A 27,744-nucleotide genomic window follows, 5' to 3' on the forward strand; every position below is an offset into this window, starting at 1 on the left:
ATATGTCCGTCAGGCCCCTGCCCTTGAGATAAATCTGCAAATATCTCGGAAACGAAGCGAGCTATGGCAAAATGTTAAGAGACCTTTTTGTAGAGAATTAAGTTTCCTACTTTTTATGTTCTATGATATTTTTTGATCAGATGCGTAGTTCTCGAGATGTATCAAGATATTTAAAAGTTCCGAAGCCGCACCAACATAATAGAGATACAGAAACCCCGTGGCCTCTTTCTCTGAGATAACTCTGCACTATTGCGAGCTGCAAATGCCACTTCCAGCTTAGCTGTGCAGAAGAAGAACAACAAGAAGAAGAAATATCTCGAAATATGTCCGTCAGGCCCCTTCCCTTGAGATAAATCTGCATATATCTCGGAAACGAAGCGAGCTATGGCAAAATGTTAAGAGATCTTTTTTGTAGAGAATTAAGTTTCCTATTTTTTATGTTCTATGATATTTTTTGATCAGATGCGTAGTTCTCCAGATATATCAAGATATTTAAAAGTTCCGAAGCCGCACCAACATAATAGAGATACAGAAACACCGTGGCCCCTTTCTTTGAGATAACTCTGCACTATTGCGAGCTGCAAATGCCACTTCCAGTTTAGCTGTGCAGAAGAAGAACAACAAGAAGAAGAAATATCTCGAAATATGTCCGTCAGGCCCCTTCCCTTGAGATAAATCTGCAAATATCTCGGAAACGAAGCGAGCTATGGCAAAATGTTAAGAGACCTTTTTTGTAGAGAATTAAGTTTCCTACTTTTTATGTTCTATGATATTTTTTGATCAGATGCGTGGTTCTCGAGATATATCAAGATATTTAAAAGTTCCGAAGCCGCACCAACATAATAGAGATACAGAAACACCGTGGCCCCTTTCTTTGAGATAACTCTGCACTATTGCGAGCTGCAAATGCCACTTCCAGCTTAGCTGTGCAGAAGAAGAACAACAAGAAGAAGAAATATCTCGACATATGTCCGTCAGGCCCCTGCCCTTGAGATAAATCTGCAAATATCTCGGAAACGAAGCGAGCTATGGCAAAATGTTAAGAGACCTTTTTGTAGAGAATTAAGTTTCCTACTTTTTATGTTCTATGATATTTTTTGATCAGATGCGTAGTTCTCGACATGTATCAAGATATTTAAAAGTTCCGAAGCCGCACCAACATAATAGAGATACAGAAACACCGTGGCCCCTTTCTTTGAGATAACTCTGCGCTATTGCGAGCTGGAAATGCCACTTGCAGCTTAGCTGTGCAGAAGAAGAACAACAAGAAGAAGAAATATCTCGAAATATGTCCGTCAGGCCCCTTCCCTTGAGATAAATCTGCAAATATCTCGGAAACGAAGCGAGCTATGGCAAGATGTTAAGAGACCTTTTTTGTAGAGAATTAAGTTTCCTACTTTTTATGTTGTATGATATTTTTTGATCAGATGCGTAGTTCTCGAGATATATCAAGATATTTAAAAGTTCCGAAGCCGCACCAACATAATAGAGATACAGAAACACCGTGGCCCCTTTCTTCGAGATAACTTTGCACTATTGCGAGCTGTAAATGCCACGTCCAGCTTAGCTGTGCAGAAGAAGAACAACAAGAAGAAGAAATATCTCGAAATATGTCCGTCAGGCCCCTTCTTGAGATAAATCTGCAAATATCTCGGAAACGAAGCGAGCTATGGCAAAATGTTAAGAGACCTTTTTTGTAGAGAATTAAGTTTCCTACTTTTTATGTTCTATGATATTTTTTGATCAGATGCGTAGTTCTCGAGATGTATCAAGATATTTAAAAGTTCCGAAGCCGCACCAACATAATAGAGATACAGAAACACCGTGGCCCCTTTCTTTGAGATAACTCTGCACTATTGCGAGCTGCAAATGCCACTTCCAGTTTAGCTGTGCAGAAGAAGAACAACAAGAAGAAGAAATATCTCGAAATATGTCCGTCAGGCCCCTTCCCTTGAGATAAATCTGCAAATATCTCGGAAACGAAGCGAGCTATGGCAAAATGTTAAGAGACCTTTTTTGTAGAGAATTAAGTTTCCTACTTTTTATGTTCTATGATATTTTTTGATCAGATGCGTGGTTCTCGAGATATATCAAGATATTTAAAAGTTCCGAAGCCGCACCAACATAATAGAGATACAGAAACACCGTGGCCCCTTTCTTTGAGATAACTCTGCACTATTGCGAGCTGCAAATGCCACTTCCAGCTTAGCTGTGCAGAAGAAGAACAACAAGAAGAAGAAATATCTCGACATATGTCCGTCAGGCCCCTGCCCTTGAGATAAATCTGCAAATATCTCGGAAACGAAGCGAGCTATGGCAAAATGTTAAGAGACCTTTTTGTAGAGAATTAAGTTTCCTACTTTTTATGTTCTATGATATTTTTTGATCAGATGCGTAGTTCTCGACATGTATCAAGATATTTAAAAGTTCCGAAGCCGCACCAACATAATAGAGATACAGAAACACCGTGGCCCCTTTCTTTGAGATAACTCTGCGCTATTGCGAGCTGGAAATGCCACTTGCAGCTTAGCTGTGCAGAAGAAGAACAACAAGAAGAAGAAATATCTCGAAATATGTCCGTCAGGCCCCTTCCCTTGAGATAAATCTGCAAATATCTCGGAAACGAAGCGAGCTATGGCAAGATGTTAAGAGACCTTTTTTGTAGAGAATTAAGTTTCCTACTTTTTATGTTGTATGATATTTTTTGATCAGATGCGTAGTTCTCGAGATATATCAAGATATTTAAAAGTTCCGAAGCCGCACCAACATAATAGAGATACAGAAACACCGTGGCCCCTTTCTTCGAGATAACTTTGCACTATTGCGAGCTGTAAATGCCACGTCCAGCTTAGCTGTGCAGAAGAAGAACAACAAGAAGAAGAAATATCTCGAAATATGTCCGTCAGGCCCCTTCTTGAGATAAATCTGCAAATATCTCGGAAACGAAGCGAGCTATGGCAAAATGTTAAGAGACCTTTTTTGTAGAGAATTAAGTTTCCTACTTTTTATGTTCTATGATATTTTTTGATCAGATGCGTAGTTCTCGAGATGTATCAAGATATTTAAAAGTTCCGAAGCCGCACCGACATAATAGAGATACAGAAACACCGTGGCCCCTTTCTTTGAGATAACTCTGCGCTATTGCGAGCTGGAAATGCCACTTGCAGCTTAGCTGTGCAGAAGAAGAACAACAAGAAGAAGAAATATCTCGAAATATGTCCGTCAGGCCCCTTCCCTTGAGATAAATCTGCAAATATCTCGGAAACGAAGCGAGCTATGGCAAGATGTTAAGAGACCTTTTTTGTAGAGAATTAAGTTTCCTACTTTTTATGTTCTATGATATTTTTTGATCAGATGCGTAGTTCTCGAGATATATCAAGATATTTAAAAGTTCCGAAGCCGCACCAACATAATAGAGATACAGAAACACCGTGGCCCCTTTCTTCGAGATAACTTTGCACTATTGCGAGCTGTAAATGCCACGTCCAGCTTAGCTGTGCAGAAGAAGAACAACAAGAAGAAGAAATATCTCGAAATATGTCCGTCAGGCCCCTTCTTGAGATAAATCTGCAAATATCTCGGAAACGAAGCGAGCTATGGCAAAATGTTAAGAGACCTTTTTTGTAGAGAATTAAGTTTCCTACTTTTTATGTTCTATGATATTTTTTGATCAGATGCGTAGTTCTCGAGATGTATCAAGATATTTAAAAGTTCCGAAGCCGCACCAACATAATAGAGATACAGAAACACCGTGGCCCCTTTCTTTGAGATAACTCTGCGCTATTGCGAGCTGGAAATGCCACTTCCAGGTTAGCTGTGCAGAAGAAGAACAACAAGAAGAAGAAATATCTCGAAATATGTCCGTCAGGCCCCTTCCCTTGAGATAAATCTGCAAATATCTCGGAAACGAAGCGAGCTATGGCAAAATGTTAAGAGACCTTTTTTGTAGAGACTTAAGTTTCCTACTTTTTATGTTCTATGATATTTTTTGATCAGATGCGTAGTTCTCGAGATGTATCAAGATATTTAAAAGTTCCGAAGCCGCACCAACATAATAGGGATACAGAAACACCGTGGCCCCTTTCTTTGAGATAACTCTGCGCTATTGCGAGCTGGAAATGCCACTTGCAGCTTAGCTGTGCAGAAGAAGAACAACAAGAAGAAGAAATATCTCGAAATATGTCCGTCAGGCCCCTTCCCTTGAGATAAATCTGCAAATATCTCGGAAACGAAGCGAGCTATGGCAAGATGTTAAGGGACCTTTTTTGTAGAGAATTAAGTTTCCTACTTTTTATGTTCTATGATATTTTTTGATCAGATGCGTAGTTCTCGAGATATATCAAGATATTTAAAAGTTCCGAAGCCGCACCAACATAATAGAGATACAGAAACACCGTGGCCCCTTTCTTCGAGATAACTCTGCACTATTGCGGGCTGGAAATGCCACTTCCAGTTTAGATGTGCAGAAGAAGAACAACAAGAAGAAGAAATATCTCGAAATATGTCCGTCAGGCCCCATCCCTTGAGATATATCTGCAAATATCTCGGAAACGAAGCGAGCTATGGCAAAATGTTAAGAGACCTTTTTTGTAGAGAATTATGTTTGCTATAATTTATGTTCTATGATATTTTTTGATCAGAAGCGTAGTTTTCGAGATATATCGAGATATTTAAAAGTTCCGAAGCCGCACCAACATAATAGAGATACAGAAACACCGTGGCCCCTTTCTTTGAGATAACTCTGCACTATAGCGAGCTGCAAATGCCACTTCCAGCTTAGCTGCGCAGAAGAAGAACAACAAGAAGAAGAAATATCTCGAAATATGTCCGTCACCCCCTTCCCTTGAGATAAATCTGCAAATATCTCGGAAACGAAGCGAGCTATGGCAAAATGTTAAGAGACCTTTTTTGTAGAGAATTAAGTTTCCTACTTTTTATGTTCTATGACATTTTTTGATCAGATGCGTAGTTCTCGAGATATATCAAGATATTTCAAAGTTCCGAAGCCGCACCAACATAATAGAGATACAGAAACACCGTGGCCCCTTTCTTTGAGATAACTCTGCACTATTGCGAGCTGCAAATGCCACTTCCAGCTTAGCTGTGCAGAAGAAGAACAACAAGAAGAAGAAATATCTCGAAATATGTCCGTCAGGCCCCTTCCCTTGAGATAAATCTGCAAATATCTCGGAAACGAAGCGAGCTATGGCAAAATGTTAAGAGACCTTTTATGTAGAGAATTAAGTTTCCTACTCTTTTTGTTCTATGATATTTTTCGATCAGGTGCGTAGTTCTCGAGATATATCAAGATATTTAACAGTTCCGAAGCTGCACCAACATAATAGAGGTACAGAAACACCGTGGCCTCTTTCTTTGAGATAACTCTGCACTATTGCGAGCTGCAAATGCCACTTCCAGCTTAGCTGTGCAGAAGAAGAACAAGAAGAAGAAGAAATATCGCGAAATATGTCCGTCAGGCCCCTTCCCTTGAGATAAATCTGCAAATATCTCGGAAACGAAGCGTGCTATGGCAAAATGTTAAGAGACCTTTTTTGTAGAGAATTAAGTTTCCTACTTTTTATGTTCTATGATATTTTTTGATCAGATGCGTAGTTCTCGAGATATATCAAGATATTTAAAAGTTCCGAAGCCGCACCAACATAATAGAGATACAGAAACACCGTGGCCCCTTTCTTTGAGATAACTCTGCACTATTGCGAGCTGGAAATGCCACTTCCAGTTTAGCTGTGCAGAAGAAGAACAACAAGAAGAAGAAATATCTCGAAATATGTCCGTCAGGCCCCTTCCCTTGAGATAAATCTGCAAATATCTCGGAAACGAAGCGAGCTATGGCAAAATGTTAAGAGACCTTTTTTGTAGAGAATTAAGTTTCCTACTTTTTATGTTCTATGATATTTTTTGATCAGATGCGTAGTTCTCGAGATGTATCAAGATATTTAAAAGTTCCGAAGCCGCACCAACATAATAGAGATACAGAAACACCGTGGCCCCTTTCTTTGAGATAACTCTGCACTATTGCGAGCTGCAAATGCCACTTCCAGCTTAGCTGTGCAGAAGAAGAACAACAAGAAGAAGAAATATCTCGAAATATGTCCGTCAGGCCCCTTCCCTTGAGATAAATCTGCAAATATCTCGGAAGCGAAGCGAGCTATGGCAAAATGTTAAGAGACCTTTTTGTAGAGAATTAAGTTTCCTACTTTTTATGTTCTATGATATTTTTTGATCAGATGCGTAGTTCTCGAGATGTATCAAGATATTTAAAAGTTCCGAAGCCGCACCAACATAATAGAGATACAGAAACACCGTGGCCCCTTTCTTTGAGATAACTCTGCGCTATTGCGAGCTGGAAATGCCACTTGCAGCTTAGCTGTGCAGAAGAAGAACAACAAGAAGAAGAAATATCTCGAAATATGTCCGTCAGGCCCCTTCCCTTGAGATAAATCTGCAAATATCTCGGAAACGAAGCGAGCTATGGCAAGATGTTAAGAGACCTTTTTTGTAGAGAATTAAGTTTCCTACTTTTTATGTTCTATGATATTTTTTGATCAGATGCGTAGTTCTCGAGATATATCAAGATATTTAAAAGTTCCGAAGCCGCACCAACATAATAGAGATACAGAAACACCGTGGCCCCTTTCTTCGAGATAACTTTGCACTATTGCGAGCTGTAAATGCCACGTCCAGCTTAGCTGTGCAGAAGAAGAACAACAAGAAGAAGAAATATCTCGAAATATGTCCGTCAGGCCCCTTCTTGAGATAAATCTGCAAATATCTCGGAAACGAAGCGAGCTATGGCAAAATGTTAAGAGACCTTTTTTGTAGAGAATTAAGTTTCCTACTTTTTATGTTCTATGATATTTTTTGATCAGATGCGTAGTTCTCGAGATGTATCAAGATATTTAAAAGTTCCGAAGCCGCACCAACATAATAGAGATACAGAAACACCGTGGCCCCTTTCTTTGAGATAACTCTGCGCTATTGCGAGCTGGAAATGCCACTTCCAGGTTAGCTGTGCAGAAGAAGAACAACAAGAAGAAGAAATATCTCGAAATATGTCCGTCAGGCCCCTTCCCTTGAGATAAATCTGCAAATATCTCGGAAACGAAGCGAGCTATGGCAAAATGTTAAGAGACCTTTTTTGTAGAGAATTAAGTTTCCTACTTTTTATGTTCTATGATATTTTTTGATCAGATGCGTAGTTCTCGAGATGTATCAAGATATTTAAAAGTTCCGAAGCCGCACCAACATAATAGGGATACAGAAACACCGTGGCCCCTTTCTTTGAGATAACTCTGCGCTATTGCGAGCTGGAAATGCCACTTGCAGCTTAGCTGTGCAGAAGAAGAACAACAAGAAGAAGAAATATCTCGAAATATGTCCGTCAGGCCCCTTCCCTTGAGATAAATCTGCAAATATCTCGGAAACGAAGCGAGCTATGGCAAGATGTTAAGGGACCTTTTTTGTAGAGAATTAAGTTTCCTACTTTTTATGTTCTATGATATTTTTTGATCAGATGCGTAGTTCTCGAGATATATCAAGATATTTAAAAGTTCCGAAGCCGCACCAACATAATAGAGATACAGAAACACCGTGGCCCCTTTCTTCGAGATAACTCTGCACTATTGCGGGCTGGAAATGCCACTTCCAGTTTAGATGTGCAGAAGAAGAACAACAAGAAGAAGAAATATCTCGAAATATGTCCGTCAGGCCCCATCCCTTGAGATATATCTGCAAATATCTCGGAAACGAAGCGAGCTATGGCAAAATGTTAAGAGACCTTTTTTGTAGAGAATTATGTTTGCTATAATTTATGTTCTATGATATTTTTTGATCAGAAGCGTAGTTCTCGAGATATATCAAGATATTTAAAAGTTCCGAAGCCGCACCAACATAATAGAGATACAGAAACACCGTGGCCCCTTTCTTTGAGATAACTCTGCACTATTGCGAGCTGCAAATGCCACTTCCAGCTTAGCTGTGCAGAAGAAGAACAACAAGAAGAAGAAATATCTCGAAATATGTCCGTCAGGCCCCTTCCCTTGAGATAAATCTGCAAATATCTCGGAAACGAAGCGAGCTATGGCAAAATGTTAAGAGACCTTTTATGTAGAGAATTAAGTTTCCTACTCTTTTTGTTCTATGATATTTTTCGATCAGGTGCGTAGTTCTCGAGATATATCAAGATATTTAACAGTTCCGAAGCTGCACCAACATAATAGAGGTACAGAAACACCGTGGCCTCTTTCTTTGAGATAACTCTGCACTATTGCGAGCTGCAAATGCCACTTCCAGCTTAGCTGTGCAGAAGAAGAACAACAAGAAGAAGAAATATCTCGAAATATGTCCGTCAGGCCCCTTCCCTTGAGATAAATCTGCAAATATCTCGGAAACGAAGCGAGCTATGGCAAGATGTTAAGGGACCTTTTTTGTAGAGAATTAAGTTTCCTACTTTTTATGTTCTATGATATTTTTTGATCAGATGCGTAGTTCTCGAGATATATCAAGATATTTAAAAGTTCCGAAGCCGCACCAACATAATAGAGATACAGAAACACCGTGGCCCCTTTCTTCGAGATAACTCTGCACTATTGCGGGCTGGAAATGCCACTTCCAGTTTAGATGTGCAGAAGAAGAACAACAAGAAGAAGAAATATCTCGAAATATGTCCGTCAGGCCCCATCCCTTGAGATATATCTGCAAATATCTCGGAAACGAAGCGAGCTATGGCAAAATGTTAAGAGACCTTTTTTGTAGAGAATTATGTTTGCTATAATTTATGTTCTATGATATTTTTTGATCAGAAGCGTAGTTTTCGAGATATATCGAGATATTTAAAAGTTCCGAAGCCGCACCAACATAATAGAGATACAGAAACACCGTGGCCCCTTTCTTTGAGATAACTCTGCACTATTGCGAGCTGCAAATGCCACTTCCAGCTTAGCTGCGCAAATGGAGAACAACAAGAAGAAGAAATATCTCGAAATATGTCCGTCAGGCCCCTTCCCTTGAGATAAATCTGCAAATATCTCGGAAACGAAGCGAGCTATGGCAAAATGTTAAGAGACCTTTTTTGTAGAGAATTAAGTTTCCTACTTTTTATGTTCTATGACATTTTTTGATCAGATGCGTAGTTCTCGAGATATATCAAGATATTTAAAAGTTCCGAAGCCGCACCAACATAATAGAGATACAGAAACACCGTGGCCCCTTTCTTTGAGATAACTCTGCACTATTGCGAGCTGCAAATGCCACTTCCAGCTTAGCTGTGCAGAAGAAGAACAACAAGAAGAAGAAATATCTCGAAATATGTCCGTCAGGCCCCTTCCCTTGAGATAAATCTGCAAATATCTCGGAAACGAAGCGAGCTATGGCAAAATGTTAAGAGACCTTTTATGTAGAGAATTAAGTTTCCTACTCTTTTTGTTCTATGATATTTTTCGATCAGGTGCGTAGTTCTCGAGATATATCAAGATATTTAACAGTTCCGAAGCTGCACCAACATAATAGAGGTACAGAAACACCGTGGCCTCTTTCTTTGAGATAACTCTGCACTATTGCGAGCTGCAAATGCCACTTCCAGCTTAGCTGTGCAGAAGAAGAACAAGAAGAAGAAGAAATATCGCGAAATATGTCCGTCAGGCCCCTTCCCTTGAGATAAATCTGCAAATATCTCGGAAACGAAGCGTGCTATGGCAAAATGTTAAGAGACCTTTTTTGTAGAGAATTAAGTTTCCTACTTTTTATGTTCTATGATATTTTTTGATCAGATGCGTAGTTCTCGAGATATATCAAGATATTTAAAAGTTCCGAAGCCGCACCAACATAATAGAGATACAGAAACACCGTGGCCCCTTTCTTTGAGATAACTCTGCACTATTGCGAGCTGGAAATGCCACTTCCAGTTTAGCTGTGCAGAAGAAGAACAACAAGAAGAAGAAATATCTCGAAATATGTCCGTCAGGCCCCTTCCCTTGAGATAAATCTGGAAATATCTCGGAAACGAAGCGAGCTATGGCAAAATGTTAAGAGACCTTTTATGTAGAGAATTAAGTTTCCTACTCTTTTTGTTCTATGATATTTTTCGATCAGGTGCGTAGTTCTCGAGATATATCAAGATATTTAACAGTTCCGAAGCTGCACCAACATAATAGAGGTACAGAAACACCGTGGCCTCTTTCTTTGAGATAACTCTGCACTGTTGCGAGCTGTAAATGCCACTTGCAGCTTAGCTGTGCAGAAGAAGAACAACAAGAAGAAGAAATATCTCGAAATATGTCCGTCAGGCCCTTTCCCTTGAGATAAATCTTCAAATATCTCGGAAACGAAGCGAGCTATGGCAAAATGTTAAGAGACCTTTTCTGTAGAGAATTAAGTTTCCTACTTTTTATGTTGTATGATATTTTTTGATCAGATGCGTAGTTCTCGAGATATATCAAGATATTTAAAAGTTCCGAAGCCGCACCAACATAATAGAGATACAGAAACACCGTGGCCCCTTTCTTCGAGATAACTCTGCACTGTTGCGAGCTGTAAATGCCACTTGCAGCTTAGCTGTGCAGAAGAAGAACAACAAGAAGAAGAAATATCTCGAAATATGTCCGTCAGGCCCCTTCCCTTGAGATAAATCTTCAAATATCTCGGAAACGAAGCGAGCTATGGCAAAATGTTAAGAGACCTTTTCTGTAGAGAATTAAGTTTCCTACTTTTTATGTTCTACGATATTTTTTGATCAGATGCGTAGTTCTCGAGATATATCAAGATATTTAAAAGTTCCGAAGCCGCACCAACATAATAGAGATACAGAAACACCGTGGCCCCTTTCTTCGAGATAACTCTGCACTATTGCGGGCTGGAAATGCCACTTCCAGTTTAGATGTGCAGAAGAAGAACAACAAGAAGAAGAAATATCTCGAAATATGTCCGTCAGGCCCCATCCCTTGAGATATATCTGCAAATATCTCGGAAACCAATCGAGCTATGGCAAAATCTTAAGAGACCTTTTTTGTAGAGAACTATGTTTCCTACAATTTATGTTCTATGATATTTTTTGATCAGAAGCGTAGTTTTCGAGATATATCGAGATATTTAAAAGTTCCGAAGCCGCACCAACATAATAGAGATACGGAAACACCGTGGCCCCTTTCTTTGAGATAACTCTGCACTATTGCGAGCTGGAAATGCCACTTCCAGTTTAGCTGTGCAGAAGAAGAACAACAAGAAGAAGAAATATCTCGAAATATGTCCGTCAGGCACCTTCCCTTGAGATAAATCTGCAAATATCTCGGAAACGAAGCGAGCTAAGGCAAAATGTTAAGAGACCTTTTTTGTAGAGAATTAAGTTTCCTACTTTTTATGTTGTATAATATTTTTTGATCAGATGCGTAGTTCTCGAGATATATCAAGATATTTAAAAGGTCCGACGCCGCACCAACATAATAGAGATACAGAAACACCGTGGCCCCTTTCTTTGAGATAACTCTGCACTATTGCGAGCTGGAAATGCCACTTCCAGTTTAGCTGTGCAGAAGAAGAACAACAAGAAGAAGAAATATCTCGAAATATGTCCGTCAGGCCCCTTCCCTTGAGATAAATCTGCAAATATCTCGGAAACGGAGCGAGCTATGGCAAAATGTTAAGAGACCTTTTTTGTAGAAAATTAAGTTTCCTACTTTTTATGTTCTATGATATTTTTTGATCAGATGCGTAGTTCTCGAGATGTATCAAGATATTTAAAAGTTCCGAAGCCGCACCAACATAATAGAGATACAGAAACACCGTGGCCCCTTTCTTTGAGATAACTCTGCGCTATTGCGAGCTGGAAATGCCACTTCCAGTTTAGCTGTGCAGAAGAAGAACAACAAGAAGAAGAAATATCTCGAAATATGTCCGTCAGGCCCCTTCCCTTGAGATAAATCTGCAAATATCTCGGAAACGAAGCGAGCTATGGCAAAATGTTAAGAGACCTTTTTTGTAGAGAATTAAGTTTCCTACTTTTTATGTTCTATGATATTTTTTGATCAGATGCGTAGTTCTCGAGATATATCAAGATATTTAAAAGTTCCGAAGCCGCACCAACATAATAGAGATACAGAAACACCGTGGCCCCTTTCTTTGAGATAACTCTGCACTATTGCGAGCTGCAAATGCCACTTCCAGCTTAGCTGTGCAGAAGAAGAACAACAAGAAGAAGAAATATCTCGAAATATGTCCGTCAGGCCCCTTCCCTTGAGATAAATCTGCAAATATCTCGGAAACGAAGCGAGCTATGGCAAAATGTTAAGAGACCTTTTATGTAGAGAATTAAGTTTCCTACTCTTTTTGTTCTATGATATTTTTCGATCAGGTGCGTAGTTCTCGAGATATATCAAGATATTTAACAGTTCCGAAGCTGCACCAACATAATAGAGGTACAGAAACACCGTGGCCTCTTTCTTTGAGATAACTCTGCACTGTTGCGAGCTGTAAATGCCACTTGCAGCTTAGCTGTGCAGAAGAAGAACAACAAGAAGAAGAAATATCTCGAAATATGTCCGTCAGGCCCCTTCCCTTGAGATAAATCTTCAAATATCTCGGAAACGAAGCGAGCTATGGCAAAATGTTCAGAGACCTTTTCTGTAGAGAATTAAGTTTCCTACTTTTTATGTTGTATGATATTTTTTGATCAGATGCGTAGTTCTCGAGATATATCAAGATATTTAAAAGTTCCGAAGCCGCACCAACATAATAGAGATACAGAAACACCGTGGCCCCTTTCTTCGAGATAACTCTGCACTGTTGCGAGCTGTAAATGCCACTTGCAGCTTAGCTGTGCAGAAGAAGAACAACAAGAAGAAGAAATATCTCGAAATATGTCCGTCAGGCCCCTTCCCTTGAGATAAATCTTCAAATATCTCGGAAACGAAGCGAGCTATGGCAAAATGTTAAGAGACCTTTTCTGTAGAGAATTAAGTTTCCTACTTTTTACGTTCTACGATATTTTTTGATCAGATGCGTAGTTCTCGAGATATATCAAGATATTTAAAAGTTCCGAAGCCGCACCAACATAATAGAGATACAGAAACACCGTGGCCCCTTTCTTCGAGATAACTCTGCACTATTGCGGGCTGGAAATGCCACTTCCAGTTTAGATGTGCAGAAGAAGAACAACAAGAAGAAGAAATATCTCGAAATATGTCCGTCAGGCCCCATCCCTTGAGATATATCTGCAAATATCTCGGAAACCAATCGAGCTATGGCAAAATCTTAAGAGACCTTTTTTGTAGAGAACTATGTTTCCTACAATTTATGTTCTATGATATTTTTTGATCAGAAGCGTAGTTTTCGAGATATATCGAGATATTTAAAAGTTCCGAAGCCGCACCAACATAATAGAGATACGGAAACACCGTGGCCCCTTTCTTTGAGATAACTCTGCACTATTGCGAGCTGGAAATGCCACTTCCAGTTTAGCTGTGCAGAAGAAGAACAACAAGAAGAAGAAATATCTCGAAATATGTCCGTCAGGCACCTTCCCTTGAGATAAATCTGCAAATATCTCGGAAACGAAGCGAGCTAAGGCAAAATGTTAAGAGACCTTTTTTGTAGAGAATTAAGTTTCCTACTTTTTATGTTGTATAATATTTTTTGATCAGATGCGTAGTTCTCGAGATATATCAAGATATTTAAAAGGTCCGACGCCGCACCAACATAATAGAGATACAGAAACACCGTGGCCCCTTTCTTTGAGATAACTCTGCACTATTGCGAGCTGGAAATGCCACTTCCAGTTTAGCTGTGCAGAAGAAGAACAACAAGAAGAAGAAATATCTCGAAATATGTCCGTCAGGCCCCTTCCCTTGAGATAAATCTGCAAATATCTCGGAAACGGAGCGAGCTATGGCAAAATGTTAAGAGACCTTTTTTGTAGAAAATTAAGTTTCCTACTTTTTATGTTCTATGATATTTTTTGATCAGATGCGTAGTTCTCGAGATGTATCAAGATATTTAAAAGTTCCGAAGCCGCACCAACATAATAGAGATACAGAAACACCGTGGCCCCTTTCTTTGAGATAACTCTGCGCTATTGCGAGCTGGAAATGCCACTTCCAGTTTAGCTGTGCAGAAGAAGAACAACAAGAAGAAGAAATATCTCGAAATATGTCCGTCAGGCCCCTTCCCTTGAGATAAATCTGCAAATATCTCGGAAACGAAGCGAGCTATGGCAAAATGTTAAGAGACCTTTTTTGTAGAGAATTAAGTTTCCTACTTTTTATGTTCTATGATATTTTTTGATCAGATGCGTAGTTCTCGAGATATATCAAGATATTTAAAAGTTCCGAAGCCGCACCAACATAATAGAGATACAGAAACACCGTGGCCCCTTTCTTTGAGATAACTCTGCACTATTGCGAGCTGCAAATGCCACTTCCAGCTTAGCTGTGCAGAAGAAGAACAACAAGAAGAAGAAATATCTCGAAATATGTCCGTCAGGCCCCTTCCCTTGAGATAAATCTGCAAATATCTCGGAAACGAAGCGAGCTATGGCAAAATGTTAAGAGACCTTTTATGTAGAGAATTAAGTTTCCTACTCTTTTTGTTCTATGATATTTTTCGATCAGGTGCGTAGTTCTCGAGATATATCAAGATATTTAACAGTTCCGAAGCTGCACCAACATAATAGAGGTACAGAAACACCGTGGCCTCTTTCTTTGAGATAACTCTGCACTGTTGCGAGCTGTAAATGCCACTTGCAGCTTAGCTGTGCAGAAGAAGAACAACAAGAAGAAGAAATATCTCGAAATATGTCCGTCAGGCCCCTTCCCTTGAGATAAATCTTCAAATATCTCGGAAACGAAGCGAGCTATGGCAAAATGTTCAGAGACCTTTTCTGTAGAGAATTAAGTTTCCTACTTTTTATGTTGTATGATATTTTTTGATCAGATGCGTAGTTCTCGAGATATATCAAGATATTTAAAAGTTCCGAAGCCGCACCAACATAATAGAGATACAGAAACACCGTGGCCCCTTTCTTCGAGATAACTCTGCACTGTTGCGAGCTGTAAATGCCACTTGCAGCTTAGCTGTGCAGAAGAAGAACAACAAGAAGAAGAAATATCTCGAAATATGTCCGTCAGGCCCCTTCCCTTGAGATAAATCTTCAAATATCTCGGAAACGAAGCGAGCTATGGCAAAATGTTAAGAGACCTTTTCTGTAGAGAATTAAGTTTCCTACTTTTTACGTTCTACGATATTTTTTGATCAGATGCGTAGTTCTCGAGATATATCAAGATATTTAAAAGTTCCGAAGCCGCACCAACATAATAGAGATACAGAAACACCGTGGCCCCTTTCTTCGAGATAACTCTGCACTATTGCGGGCTGGAAATGCCACTTCCAGTTTAGATGTGCAGAAGAAGAACAACAAGAAGAAGAAATATCTCGAAATATGTCCGTCAGGCCCCATCCCTTGAGATATATCTGCAAATATCTCGGAAACCAATCGAGCTATGGCAAAATCTTAAGAGACCTTTTTTGTAGAGAACTATGTTTCCTACAATTTATGTTCTATGATATTTTTTGATCAGAAGCGTAGTTTTCGAGATATATCGAGATATTTAAAAGTTCCGAAGCCGCACCAACATAATAGAGATACGGAAACACCGTGGCCCCTTTCTTTGAGATAACTCTGCACTATTGCGAGCTGGAAATGCCACTTCCAGTTTAGCTGTGCAGAAGAAGAACAACAAGAAGAAGAAATATCTCGAAATATGTCCGTCAGGCACCTTCCCTTGAGATAAATCTGCAAATATCTCGGAAACGAAGCGAGCTAAGGCAAAATGTTAAGAGACCTTTTTTGTAGAGAATTAAGTTTCCTACTTTTTATGTTGTATGATATTTTTTGATCAGATGCGTAGTTCTCGAGATATATCAAGATATTTAAAAGGTCCGACGCCGCACCAACGTAATAGAGATACAGAAACACCGTGGCCCCTTTCTTTGAGATAACTCTGCACTATTGCGAGCTGGAAATGCCACTTCCAGTTTAGCTGTGCAGAAGAAGAACAACAAGAAGAAGAAATATCTCGAAATATGTCCGTCAGGCCCCTTCCCTTGAGATAAATCTGCAAATATCTCGGAAACGAAGCGAGCTATGGCAAAATGTTAAGAGACCTTTTTTGTAGAGAATTAAGTTTCCTACTTTTTATGTTCTATGATATTTTTTGATCAGATGCGTAGTTCTCGAGATATATCAAGATATTTAAAAGTTCCGAAGCCGCACCAACATAATAGAGATACAGAAACACCGTGGCCCCTTTCTTTGAGATAACTCTGCACTGTTGCGAGCTGTAAATGCTACTTGCAGCTTAGCTGTGCAGACGAAGAACAACAAGAAGAAGAAATATCTCGAAATATGTCCGTCAGGCCCCTTCCCTTGAGATAAATCTTCAAATATCTCGGAAACGAAGCGAGCTATGGCAAAATGTTAAGAGACCTTTTCTGTAGAGAATTAAGCTTCCTACTTTTTATGTTCTATGATATTTTTTGATCAGATGCGTAGTTCTCGAGATATATCAAGATATTTAAAAGTTCCGAAGCCGCACCAACATAATAGAGATACAGAAACACCGTGGCCCCTTTCTTCGAGATAACTCTGCACTATTGCGGGCTGGAAATGCCACTTCCAGTTTAGATGTGCAGAAGAAGAACAACAAGAAGAAGAAATATCTCGAAATATGTCCGTCAGGCCCCATCCCTTGAGATATATCTGCAAATATCTCGGAAACCAATCGAGCTATGGCAAAATCTTAAGAGACCTTTTTTGTAGAGAACTATGTTTCCTACAATTTATGTTCTATGATATTTTTTGATCAGATGCGTAGTTCTCGAGATATATCAAGATATTTAAAAGTTCCGAAGCCGCACCAACATAATAGAGATACAGAAACACCGTGGCCCCTTTCTTTGAGATAACTCTGCACTATTGCGAGCTGGAAATGCCACTTCCAGCTTAGCTGTGCAGAAGAAGAACAACAAGAAGAAGAAATATCTCGAAATATGTCCGTCAGGCCCCTTCCCTTGAGATAAATCTTCAAATATCTCGGAAACGAAGCGAGCTATGGCAAAATGTTAAGAGACCTTTTCTGTAGAGAATTAAGTTTCCTACTTTTTACGTTCTACGATATTTTTTGATCAGATGCGTAGTTCTCGAGATATATCAAGATATTTAAAAGTTCCGAAGCCGCACCAACATAATAGAGATACAGAAACACCGTGGCCCCTTTCTTCGAGATAACTCTGCACTATTGCGGGCTGGAAATGCCACTTCCAGTTTAGATGTGCAGAAGAAGAACAACAAGAAGAAGAAATATCTCGAAATATGTCCGTCAGGCCCCATCCCTTGAGATATATCTGCAAATATCTCGGAAACCAATCGAGCTATGGCAAAATCTTAAGAGACCTTTTTTGTAGAGAACTATGTTTCCTACAATTTATGTTCTATGATATTTTTTGATCAGAAGCGTAGTTTTCGAGATATATCGAGATATTTAAAAGTTCCGAAGCCGCACCAACATAATAGAGATACGGAAACACCGTGGCCCCTTTCTTTGAGATAACTCTGCACTATTGCGAGCTGGAAATGCCACTTCCAGTTTAGCTGTGCAGAAGAAGAACAACAAGAAGAAGAAATATCTCGAAATATGTCCGTCAGGCACCTTCCCTTGAGATAAATCTGCAAATATCTCGGAAACGAAGCGAGCTAAGGCAAAATGTTAAGAGACCTTTTTTGTAGAGAATTAAGTTTCCTACTTTTTATGTTGTATGATATTTTTTGATCAGATGCGTAGTTCTCGAGATATATCAAGATATTTAAAAGGTCCGACGCCGCACCAACGTAATAGAGATACAGAAACACCGTGGCCCCTTTCTTTGAGATAACTCTGCACTATTGCGAGCTGGAAATGCCACTTCCAGTTTAGCTGTGCAGAAGAAGAACAACAAGAAGAAGAAATATCTCGAAATATGTCCGTCAGGCCCCTTCCCTTGAGATAAATCTGCAAATATCTCGGAAACGAAGCGAGCTATGGCAAAATGTTAAGAGACCTTTTTTGTAGAGAATTAAGTTTCCTACTTTTTATGTTCTATGATATTTTTTGATCAGATGCGTAGTTCTCGAGATATATCAAGATATTTAAAAGTTCCGAAGCCGCACCAACATAATAGAGATACAGAAACACCGTGGCCCCTTTCTTTGAGATAACTCTGCACTGTTGCGAGCTGTAAATGCTACTTGCAGCTTAGCTGTGCAGACGAAGAACAACAAGAAGAAGAAATATCTCGAAATATGTCCGTCAGGCCCCTTCCCTTGAGATAAATCTTCAAATATCTCGGAAACGAAGCGAGCTATGGCAAAATGTTAAGAGACCTTTTCTGTAGAGAATTAAGCTTCCTACTTTTTATGTTCTATGATATTTTTTGATCAGATGCGTAGTTCTCGAGATATATCAAGATATTTAAAAGTTCCGAAGCCGCACCAACATAATAGAGATACAGAAACACCGTGGCCCCTTTCTTCGAGATAACTCTGCACTATTGCGGGCTGGAAATGCCACTTCCAGTTTAGATGTGCAGAAGAAGAACAACAAGAAGAAGAAATATCTCGAAATATGTCCGTCAGGCCCCATCCCTTGAGATATATCTGCAAATATCTCGGAAACCAATCGAGCTATGGCAAAATCTTAAGAGACCTTTTTTGTAGAGAACTATGTTTCCTACAATTTATGTTCTATGATATTTTTTGATCAGATGCGTAGTTCTCGAGATATATCAAGATATTTAAAAGTTCCGAAGCCGCACCAACATAATAGAGATACAGAAACACCGTGGCCCCTTTCTTTGAGATAACTCTGCACTATTGCGAGCTGGAAATGCCACTTCCAGCTTAGCTGTGCAGAAGAAGAACAACAAGAAGAAGAAATATCTCGAAATATGTCCGTCAGGCCCCATTCCTTGAGATAAATCTGCAAATATCTCGGAAACGGAGCGAGCTATGGCAAAATGTTAAGAGACCTTTTTTGTAGAAAATTAAGTTTCCTACTTTTTATGTTCTATGATATTTTTTGATCAGATGCGTAGTTCTCGAGATGTATCAAGATATTTAAAAGTTCCGAAGCCGCACCAACATAATAGAGATACAGAAACACCGTGGCCCCTTTCTTTGAGATAACTCTGCGCTATTGCGAGCTGGAAATGCCACTTCCAGTTTAGCTGTGCAGAAGAAGAACAACAAGAAGAAGAAATATCTCGAAATATGTCCGTCAGGCCCCTTCCCTTGAGATAAATCTGCAAATATCTCGGAAACGAAGCGAGCTATGGCAAAATGTTAAGAGACCTTTTTTGTAGAGAATTAAGTTTCCTACTTTTTATGTTCTATGATATTTTTTGATCAGATGCGTAGTTCTCGAGATATATCAAGATATTTAAAAGTTCCGAAGCCGCACCAACATAATAGAGATACAGAAACACCGTGGCCCCTTTCTTTGAGATAACTCTGCACTATTGCGAGCTGCAAATGCCACTTCCAGCTTAGCTGTGCAGAAGAAGAACAACAAGAAGAAGAAATATCTCGAAATATGTCCGTCAGGCCCCTTCCCTTGAGATAAATCTGCAAATATCTCGGAAACGAAGCGAGCTATGGCAAAATGTTAAGAGACCTTTTCTGTAGAGAATTAAGTTTCCTACTTTTTATGTTCTATGATATTTTTTGATCAGATGCGTAGTTCTCGAGATATATCAAGATATTTAAAAGTTCCGAAGCCGCACCAACATAATAGAGATACAGAAACACCGTGGCCCCTTTCTTCGAGATAACTCTGCACTGTTGCGAGCTGTAACTGCCACTTGCAGCTTAGCTGTGCAGAAGAAGAACAACAAGAAGAAGAAATATCTCGAAATATGTCCGTCAGGCCCCTTCCCTTGAGATAAATCTTCAAATATCTCGGAAACGAAGCGAGCTATGGCAAAATGTTAAGAGACCTTTTCTGTAGAGAATTAAGTTTCCTACTTTTTATGTTCTACGATATTTTTTGATCAGATGCGTAGTTCTCGAGATATATCAAGATATTTAAAAGTTCCGAAGCCGCACCAACATAATAGAGATACAGAAACACCGTGGCCCCTTTCTTCGAGATAACTCTGCACTATTGCGGGCTGGAAATGCCACTTCCAGTTTAGATGTGCAGAAGAAGAACAACAAGAAGAAGAAATATCTCGAAATATGTCCGTCAGGCCCCATCCCTTGAGATATATCTGCAAATATCTCGGAAACCAATCGAGCTATGGCAAAATCTTAAGAGACCTTTTTTGTAGAGAACTATGTTTCCTACAATTTATGTTCTATGATATTTTTTGATCAGATGCGTAGTTCTCGAGATATATCAAGATATTTAAAAGTTCCGAAGCCGCACCAACATAATAGAGATACGGAAACACCGTGGCCCCATTCTTTGAGATAACTCTGCACTACTGCGAGCTGCAAATGCCACTTCCAGCTCAGCTGTGCAGAAGAAGAACAACAAGAAGAAGAAATATCTCGAAATATGTCCGTCAGGCCCCTTCCCTTGAGATAAATCTGCAAATATCTCGGAAACGAAGCGAGCTATGGCAAAATGTTACGAGACCTTATTTGTAGAGAATTAAGTTTCCTACTTTTTATGTTCTATGATATTATTTGATCAGATGCGTAGTTCTCGAGATATATCAAGATATTTAAAAGTTCCGAAGCCGCACCAACATAATAGAGATACAGAAACACCGTGGCCCCTTTCTTTGAGATAACTCTGCACTATTGCGAGCTGCAAATGCCACTTCCAGCTTAGCTGTGCAGAAGAAGAACAACAAGAAGAAGAAATATCTCGAAATATGTCCGTCAGGCCCCTTCCCTTGAGATAAATCTGCAAATATCTCGGAAACGAAGCGAGCTATGGCAAAATGTTAAGAGACCTTATTTGTAGAGAATTAAGTTTCCTACTTTTTATGTTCTATGATATTTTTCGATCAGATGCGTAGTTCTCGAGATATATGAAGATATTTAAAAGTTCCGAAGCCGCACCAACATAATAGAGATACAGAAACACCGTGGCCCCTTTCTTCGAGATAACTCTGCACTATTGCGGGCTGGAAATGCCACTTCCAGTTTAGATGTGCAGAAGAAGAACAACAAGAAGAAGAAATATCTCGAAATATGTCCGTCAGGCCCCATCCCTTGAGATATATCTGCAAATATCTCGGAAACCAATCGAGCTATGGCAAAATGTTAAGAGACCTTTTTTGTAGAGAATTAAGTTTCCCACTTTTTATGTTCTATGATATTTTTTGATCAGATGCGTAGTTCTCGAGATATATCAAGATATTTAAAAGTTCCGAAGCCGCACCAACATAATAGAGATACGGAAACACCGTGGCCCCATTCTTTGAGATAACTCTGCACTACTGCGAGCTGCAAATGCCACTTCCAGCTCAGCTGTGCAGAAGAAGAACAACAAGAAGAAGAAATATCTCGAAATATGTCCGTCAGGCCCCTTCCCTTGAGATAAATCTGCAAATATCTCGGAAACGAAGCGAGCTATGGCAAAATGTTACGAGACCTTATTTGTAGAGAATTAAGTTTCCTACTTTTTATGTTCTATGATATTATTTGATCAGATGCGTAGTTCTCGAGATATATCAAGATATTTAAAAGTTCCGAAGCCGCACCAACATAATAGAGATACAGAAACACCGTGGCCCCTTTCTTTGAGATAACTCTGCACTATTGCGAGCTGCAAATGCCACTTCCAGCTTAGCTGTGCAGAAGAAGAACAACAAGAAGAAGAAATATCTCGAAATATGTCCGTCAGGCCCCTTCCCTTGAGATAAATCTGCAAATATCTCGGAAACGAAGCGAGCTATGGCAAAATGTTAAGAGACCTTATTTGTAGAGAATTAAGTTTCCTACTTTTTATGTTCTATGATATTTTTCGATCAGATGCGTAGTTCTCGAGATATATGAAGATATTTAAAAGTTCCGAAGCCGCACCAACATAATAGAGATACAGAAACACCGTGGCCCCTTTCTTTGAGATAACTCTGCACTATTGCCAGCTGCAAATGCCACTTCCAGCTTAGCTGTGCAGAAGAAGAACAACAAGAAGAAGAAATATCTCGAAATATGTCCGTCAGGCCCCTTCCCTTGAGATAAATCTTCAAATATCTCGGAAACGAAGCGAGCTATGGCAAAATGTTAAGAGACCTTTTCTGTAGAGAATTAAGTTTCCTACTTTTTATGTTCTATGATATTTTTTGATCAGATGCGTAGTTCTCGAGATATATCAAGATATTTAAAAGTTCCGAAGCCGCACCAACATAATAGAGATACAGAAACACCGTGGCCCCTTTCTTCGAGATAACTCTGCACTATTGCGGGCTGGAAATGCCACTTCCAGTTTAGATGTGCAGAAGAAGAACAACAAGAAGAAGAAATATCTCGAAATATGTCCGTCAGGCCCCATCCCTTGAGATATATCTGCAAATATCTCGGAAACCAATCGAGCTATGGCAAAATCTTAAGACACCTTTTTTGTAGAGAACTATGTTTCCTACAATTTATGTTCTATGATATTTTTTGATCAGATGCGTAGTTCTCGAGATATATCAAGATATTTAAAAGTTCCGAAGCCGCACCAACATAATAGAGATACAGAAACACCGTGGCCCCTTTCTTCGAGATAACTCTGCACTGTTGCGAGCTGTAACTGCCACTTGCAGCTTAGCTGTGCAGAAGAAGAACAACAAGAAGAAGAAATATCTCGAAATATGTCCGTCAGGCCCCTTCCCTTGAGATAAATCTTCAAATATCTCGGAAACGAAGCGAGCTATGGCAAAATGTTAAGAGACCTTTTCTGTAGAGAATTAAGTTTCCTACTTTTTATGTTCTACGATATTTTTTGATCAGATGCGTAGTTCTCGAGATATATCAAGATATTTAAAAGTTCCGAAGCCGCACCAACATAATAGAGATACAGAAACACCGTGGCCCCTTTCTTCGAGATAACTCTGCACTATTGCGGGCTGGAAATGCCACTTCCAGTTTAGATGTGCAGAAGAAGAACAACAAGAAGAAGAAATATCTCGAAATATGTCCGTCAGGCCCCATCCCTTGAGATATATCTGCAAATATCTCGGAAACCAATCGAGCTATGGCAAAATGTTAAGAGACCTTTTTTGTAGAGAACTATGTTTCCTACAATTTATGTTCTATGATATTTTTTGATCAGAAGCGTAGTTTTCGAGATATATCGAGATATTTAAAAGTTCCGAAGCCGCACCAACATAATAGAGATACGGAAACACCGTGGCCCCTTTCTTTGAGATAACTCTGCACTATTGCGAGCTGGAAATGCCACTTCCAGTTTAGCTGTGCAGAAGAAGAACAACAAGAAGAAGAAATATCTCGAAATATGTCCGTCAGGCACCTTCCCTTGAGATAAATCTGCAAATATCTCGGAAACGAAGCGAGCTAAGGCAAAATGTTAAGAGACCTTTTTTGTAGAGAATTAAGTTTCCTACTTTTTATGTTGTATGATATTTTTTGATCAGATGCGTAGTTCTCGAGATATATCAAGATATTTAAAAGGTCCGACGCCGCACCAACATAATAGAGATACAGAAACACCGTGGCCCCTTTCTTTGAGATAACTCTGCACTGTTGCGAGCTGTAAATGCCACTTGCAGCTTAGCTGTGCAGACGAAGAACAACAAGAAGAAGAAATATCTCGAAATATGTCCGTCAGGCCCCTTCCCTTGAGATAAATCTTCAAATATCTCGGAAACGAAGCGAGCTATGGCAAAATGTTAAGAGACCTTTTATGTAGAGAATTAAGTTTCCTACTCTTTTTGTTCTATGATATTTTTCGATCAGGTGCGTAGTTCTCGAGATATATCTAGATATTTAACAGTTCCGAAGCTGCACCAACATAATAGAGGTACAGAAACACCGTGGCCTCTTTCTTTGAGATAACTCTGCACTGTTGCGAGCTGTAAATGCCACTTGCAGCTTAGCTGTGCAGAAGAAGAACAACAAGAAGAAGAAATATCTCGAAATATGTCCGTCAGGCCCCTTCCCTTGAGATAAATCTTCAAATATCTCGGAAACGAAGCGAGCTATGGCAAAATGTTAAGAGACCTTTTCTGTAGAGAATTAAGTTTCCTACTTTTTATGTTGTATGATATTTTTTGATCAGATGCGTAGTTCTCGAGATATATCAAGATATTTAAAAGTTCCGAAGCCGCACCAACATAATAGAGATACAGAAACACCGTGGCCCCTTTCTTCGAGATAACTCTGCACTGTTGCAAGCTGTAACTGCCACTTGCAGCTTAGCTGTGCAGAAGAAGAACAACAAGAAGAAGAAATATCTCGAAATATGTCCGTCAGGCCCCTTCCCTTGAGATAAATCTTCAAATATCTCGGAAACGAAGCGAGCTATGGCAAAATGTTAAGAGACCTTTTCTGTAGAGAATTAAGTTTCCTACTTTTTATGTTCTACGATATTTTTTGATCAGATGCGTAGTTCTCGAGATATATCAAGATATTTAAAAGTTCCGAAGCCGCACCAACATAATAGAGATACAGAAACACCGTGGCCCCTTTCTTCGAGATAACTCTGCACTATTGCGGGCTGGAAATGCCACTTCCAGTTTAGATGTGCAGAAGAAGAACAACAAGAAGAAGAAATATCTCGAAATATGTCCGTCAGGCCCCATCCCTTGAGATATATCTGCAAATATCTCGGAAACCAATCGAGCTATGGCAAAATGTTAAGAGACCTTTTTTGTAGAGAATTAAGTTTCCCACTTTTTATGTTCTATGATATTTTTTGATCAGATGCGTAGTTCTCGAGATATATCAAGATATTTAAAAGTTCCGAAGCCGCACCAACATAATAGAGATACGGAAACACCGTGGCCCCATTCTTTGAGATAACTCTGCACTACTGCGAGCTGCAAATGCCACTTCCAGCTCAGCTGTGCAGAAGAAGAACAACAAGAAGAAGAAATATCTCGAAATATGTCCGTCAGGCCCCTTCCCTTGAGATAAATCTGCAAATATCTCGGAAACGAAGCGAGCTATGGCAAAATGTTACGAGACCTTATTTGTAGAGAATTAAGTTTCCTACTTTTTATGTTCTATGATATTATTTGATCAGATGCGTAGTTCTCGAGATATATCAAGATATTTAAAAGTTCCGAAGCCGCACCAACATAATAGAGATACAGAAACACCGTGGCCCCTTTCTTTGAGATAACTCTGCACTATTGCGAGCTGCAAATGCCACTTCCAGCTTAGCTGTGCAGAAGAAGAACAACAAGAAGAAGAAATATCTCGAAATATGTCCGTCAGGCCCCTTCCCTTGAGATAAATCTGCAAATATCTCGGAAACGAAGCGAGCTATGGCAAAATGTTAAGAGACCTTATTTGTAGAGAATTAAGTTTCCTACTTTTTATGTTCTATGATATTTTTCGATCAGATGCGTAGTTCTCGAGATATATGAAGATATTTAAAAGTTCCGAAGCCGCACCAACATAATAGAGATACAGAAACACCGTGGCCCCTTTCTTTGAGATAACTCTGCACTATTGCCAGCTGCAAATGCCACTTCCAGCTTAGCTGTGCAGAAGAAGAACAACAAGAAGAAGAAATATCTCGAAATATGTCCGTCAGGCCCCTTCCCTTGAGATCAATCTGCACATATCTCGGAAACGAAGCGAGCTATGGCAAAATGTTAAGAGACCTTTTTTGTAGAGAATTATGTTTCCTACAATTTACGTTCTATGATATTTTTTGATCAGAGGCGTAGTTTTCGAGATATATCGAGATATTTAAAAGTTCCGAAGCCGCACCAACATAATAGAGATACAGAAACACCGTGGCCCCTTTCTTTCAGATAACTCTGCACTATTGCGACCTGCAAATGCCACTTCCAGCTTAGCTGTGCAGAAGAGGAACAACAAGAAGAAGAAATATCTCTGAATATGTCCGTCAGGCCCCTTCCCTTGAGCTAAATCTGCAAATATCTCGGAAACGATGCCAGCTATGGCAAAATGTTAAGAGACCTTATTTGTAGAGAATTAAGTTTCCTACTTTTTATGTTCTATGATATTTTTTGATCGGATGCGTAGTTCTCGAGATATATGAAGATATTTAAAAGTTCCGAAGCCGCACCAACATAATAGAGATACAGAAACACCGTGGCCCCTTTCTTTGAGATAACTCTGCACTATTGCCAGCTGCAAATGCCACTTCCAGCTTAGCTGTGCAGAAGAAGAACAACAAGAAGAAGAAATATCTCGAAATATGTCCGTCAGGCCCCTTCGCTTGAGATAAATCTGCAAATATCTCGGAAACGATGCGAGCTATGGCAAAATGTTAAGAGGCCTTTTTTGTAGAGAATTATGTTTCCTACAATTTACGTTCTATGATATTTTTTGATCAGAAGCGTAGTTTTCGAGATATATCGAGATATTTAAAAGTTCCGAAGCCGCACCAACATAATAGAGATACAGAACCACCGTGGCCCCTTTCTTTGAGATAACTCTGCACTATTGCGACCTGCAAATGCCACTTCCAGCTTAGCTGTGTAGAAGAAGAACAACAAGAAGAAGAAATATCTCGAAATATGTCCGTCAGGCCCCTTCCCTTGAGATAAATCTGCAAATATCTCGGAAACGAAGCGAGCTATGGCAAAATGTTAAGAGACCTTTTTTGTAGAGAATTAAGTTTCCTACTTTTTATGTTCTATGATATTTTTTGATCAGATGCGTAGTTCTCGAGATATATCAAGATATTTAAAAGTTGCGAAGCCGCACCAACATAATAGAGATACAGAAACACCGTGGCCCCTTTCTTCGAGATAACTCTGCACTATTGCGGGCTGGAAATGCCACTTCCAGTTTAGATGTGCAGAAGAAGAACAACAAGAAGAAGAAATATCTCGAAATATGTCCGTCAGGCCCCATCCCTTGAGATATATCTGCAAATATCTCGGAAACCAATCGAGCTATGGCAAAATCTTAAGAGACCTTTTTTGTAGAGAACTATGTTTCCTACAATTTATGTTCTATGATATTTTTTGATCAGAAGCGTAGTTTTCGAGATATATCGAGATATTTAAAAGTTCCGAAGCCGCACCAACATAATAGAGATACAGAAACACCGTGGCCCCTTTCTTTGAGATAACTCTGCACTATTGCGAGCTGGAAATGCCACTTCCAGTTTAGCTGTGCAGAAGAAGAACAACAAGAAGAAGAAATATCTCGAAATATGTCCGTCAGGCACCTTCCCTTGAGACAAATCTAGCAAATATCTCGGAAACGAAGCGAGCTAAGGCAAAATGTTAAGAGACCTTTTTTGTAGAGAATTAAGTTTCCTACTTTTTATGTTGTATGATATTTTTTGATCAGATGCGTAGTTCTCGAGATATATCAAGATATTTAAAAGGTCCGACGCCGCACCAACATAATAGAGATACAGAAACACCGTGGCCCCTTTCTTTGAGATAACTCTGCACTATTGCGAGCTGGAAATGCCACTTCCAGTTTAGCTGTGCAGAAGAAGAACAACAAGAAGAAGAAATATCTCGAAATATGTCCGTCAGGCCCCTTTCCTTGAGATAAATCTGCAAATATCTCGGAAACGAAGCGAGCTA

This window comes from Osmia lignaria, unplaced genomic scaffold (genome assembly GCF_051020975.1).
Source record: "Osmia lignaria lignaria isolate PbOS001 unplaced genomic scaffold, iyOsmLign1 scaffold0012, whole genome shotgun sequence".
NCBI classification, from domain to species: Eukaryota; Metazoa; Arthropoda; class Insecta; order Hymenoptera; family Megachilidae; genus Osmia; species Osmia lignaria.